General features: G+C 44.4%; 1 protein-coding gene across 5 annotated transcripts in view; it reads left to right on the plus strand.

Annotated features, from left to right (window-relative positions):
* GAB1 (GRB2 associated binding protein 1) overlaps window positions 1–3,664 on the plus strand; it is a 123,410-nt gene that overhangs the window by 11,979 nt on the left and 107,767 nt on the right. The gene's annotated exons all lie outside the window — the stretch shown is intronic.

Consider the following 3,664-nt stretch of genomic DNA (forward strand, 5'->3'; position numbering starts at 1 on the left):
CTCTTCCCCTCCCCCCCCCCCCACCCCATCCCCGCTGCGGGCGCATGCATGGTCTCTCTCCGTCTCTCTTAAAAACACACACACTAAATATCTCTTGAGTTAATTGACCTCTGCTGGCTAAGGGGCCTTTGCCTTTCTTCTGGATTGCTGCAGTAGTCAGTGGCCTCTCTCCTTCCATTCTCCACACCCCTCCCCCCCGACTGTCTTCATTAAGGAAGCCAGGGTGACCTTCTGAAGCATAAATCTGAGCACACCGCTCCCCAGTGTGAAGCTGTTCCGCAGCAGCTCCTTTGGCCTGAGGAATGCCCAAACCTCCTGTCTCCGTGTGCAGGGCCCGTTGCGAGGGGTGCCTGCGCGTGCCTCCCCTAGTATGTGTTGCTGCCTCCTCACCCCGCTCCAGCTGTACTGAACTGCCACATCCCACATTGGCCTTGTGATCTGTCGGTCTGGCCTTTGCCCCGTGCTTCTCTTCTCCCGGGATTTTAGGTCTTCCCGTCTGCCTTCACAGCCAGGCTCACTTCTGCTCGTTCTCTGCCCCGGAGCGTCCTCTGAACTCCCAGCACTCTCACACGTAGTCGCGGTGGGCTGCCAGCATCTGCTTTATCCTCCTGTGATGCTCTGCTGTTTCCGTGGCACGGCGCCTGTCACTCCTGATCATCTTGCTTGTTGTAATTGCTTACTGCCCCTTCGGGTGGCAGGGCCATGTGGTGGCTTGTGAACCCCAGGTGCTTCTGCCTTTGTGGGCCCCCCTTCCTCTGTAAAAAAAAAAAAAAAAAAAAAAAAAGAGTAAAAATTGTATGTTGCAACTACGTCACTATAAAGATGAGTATGTTCCAAGCTGGTATTGTTATTATTATATTCATTTTTTATCCTGACTTTAAAATAAATTAATGTAAAAACACTTTTCACGGGCTCCTAAAAGTCCCATGGGTCCTAGCGTGGTGCCTCCTGTGCCTGATGGATATGTTGGCTTTGTTAAATGGGCATAAATACTTGGGGTCTGCTCAGTCATTTTATTATGTGTCCCCTTTGGAATGGCTTGGATTCCAATATTGTTTAATATTGGAATATTATTAAGATTTTGTACTTTTGCCCCTGGAAATGGAAAAATGTATGGAAAAATAGGGTGATATACTCAAAAGGTATATATTTTATATATTTAAAAGAAATCATGAGTTTTTTAATGATGCCAAAGATATGTTATGTGAGCTATTTTATTAATACAGACTTTTCTTCATGATGCTTCTGTGTGCAACAGTGGTTTTTAGTGGAGTGGGGAGGTAATTTTGTGGGGGGCATTTGAGAATGTCTGGAGACATTTTTAGTTGTCACAGCGGGGGTACTACGGGCTGCTAGTTAGTGAGGCAGGGCTGCTACTGCACGGCCTGCATTGTGCCAAACAGCCCCTACAACAAAGAATTATGTAGCCCAAAATATCAGCCCTTCGTGCTGAAGTTGAGAAACCTTGGTGTAGAGAAATTCTTCATAAAGCTTAGTTTCTACATGTTTGTTACTTAGTTTATTTTCCTCCCTGTGTCTCCCTCAAAAGCTATACGGTTGGCCCCTGAACAACACGGATTTGAACCACATGGGTCCACTTAGACGTGGACTTTTTTCCATAAACACATCGGAAAATGTTTTGGAGATTTGCGACAGTTTGAAAAACTCACAGACGGGGGCGCCTGGGTGGCTCAGTCCCTTACGCGTCTGACTGTATTTCAGCTCAGGTCACAGATCTCAGGATTATGAGATTGAACGCCCAGTCGGGCTCCGTGTTGGGCATGGAGCCTGCTTGAGATTCTCTCTCTCCCTCTCTCTTTGCCCCTCCCCCCTAAAAAATAAAAGACAAAGAGAAAGAAAAACTCACAGATGAACCACGTAGCCTAGAATACCAAAAAAATTAAGAAAAAAGTACTATTGTAAAAATACAGCATATAATACATATAACATATCAAACATGCTTAATTGACTATTTTATAGGTAAGGCTTCTTGTCAACAGGTGGCTATTAGTAAAGTTTTGGGGGTGTCAAAAGTTATATGGAAGATTTTCAATTGCATGAGTGGTTGGCACCCCAACCCCTGTGTTGTTCTAGGGTCAACTGTATTTCAGCTGTAGGATTGTGTTGTGGCACTAGAACCAAATATTTATAATTTTTTTTTTACCTCAGTAAGGCTGAGAAGAACAGTCATTGAGATGGTTGAGCTTATGAACATGAAAGGTTGGTCCTGTGTAACTCTTTCACTAGGGTTTATTTTATAGACAAAATCTCTCTCAAAGGGTCGGTTGCCATGTAAATCATTACTCAAATACTCATTTTTGCCCTTGCTAATCCTAGCCAGAGTACAACCATTTGTTGTCTGGGTGGGGAGGGGGATGTCGAGTCATTTATTCATGATTTTTATTACCTCTTGGCTTGAATATCACCATTCATTGTTCACAAGCCGCCCAGCTTGTTTACTTTTTATAAATTACATGTAATCAGTCCTCTTGCAGGTCTGGCTACTGTAATTGGCAGTAGCCACAGAGCAGGGCTGACGAGTCTGCATTAATGCTGATGTCTCATATTCAGCTCATGTTCACTCTTCACGCTTTCTTGCCTCTTCCCTCTGTTTTTTTAAAAGGAAGGTGAAGAGAGAATGGCCACCATGCCATTGGTGCTTGTTTATAATTTGGTCGAGTCCCTGTGTGTTTTGGGAAGAATCCACGGTTTGGGGCAGTGGTTCTCAGACTACTTCTGTGTGCATTATACTCACCTGGGTAACTTCTTTTTTTTTTTTTTTTTTTTAAGATTTTATTTATTTATTTGACAGAGAGAGACAGCCAGCGAGAGAGGGAACACAAGCAGGGGGAGTGGGAGAGGAAGAAGCAGGCTCCTAGTGGAGAAGCCTGATGTGGGGCTCGATCCCAGAACGCTGGGATCACACCCTGAGCCGAAGGCAGACGCCCAACAACTGCGCCACCCAGGCGCCCCATCACCTGGGTAACTTCTAAAGTGAGGATTCTTCAGCCCTACCCACCTTCTGCTATTTGGTAAATTTAGATTGAAATCCAGAATCCTGCTGATTCTGATGTATGTGGTCCTTGAAATTACACTTGGGGAAATCCTTAGTTGGGCATGAGGGAAAAAGGGAGAAGAAAGAAAATCCAGTAGAAATAATTGTGTATGAAGAGTGGGATAGGAAGGCAAGAACCCAAACTAAGAAAGTAACTTTAGCCTTTCTACTGTGAGATAAGGGAAATATACTGTGTTGCTGCGTGCTTACTGTTTTCTAACAGTGATTTAGATCAAACTGTCCCATAAAGAGGACTTACTTAGAGGAAGACAAAAGTGAAAGTGAATTTTTAGAAAGGTTAGAATATGAGAGAGTACCTAACTGAGACACTCAGAAGACATTATTAAATCAAGAAAGGTATTATGTAGGGGCGCCTGGGTGGCACAGCGGTTAAGCGTCTGCCTTCGGCTCAGGGCGTGATCCAGGCGTTATGGGATCGAGCCCCACATCAGGCTCCTCCGCTATGAGCCTGCTTCTTCCTCTCCCACTCCCCCTGCTTGTGTTCCCTCTCTCGCTGGCTGTCTCTATCTCTGTTGAATAAATAAATAAAATCTTTAAAAAAAAAAAAAAGAAAGGTATTATGTAACTATTGATTTAAAAAAGAATGTG

Source organism: Ursus arctos, unplaced genomic scaffold (assembly GCF_023065955.2).
Source record: "Ursus arctos isolate Adak ecotype North America unplaced genomic scaffold, UrsArc2.0 scaffold_11, whole genome shotgun sequence".
NCBI lineage: Eukaryota > Metazoa > Chordata > Mammalia > Carnivora > Ursidae > Ursus > Ursus arctos.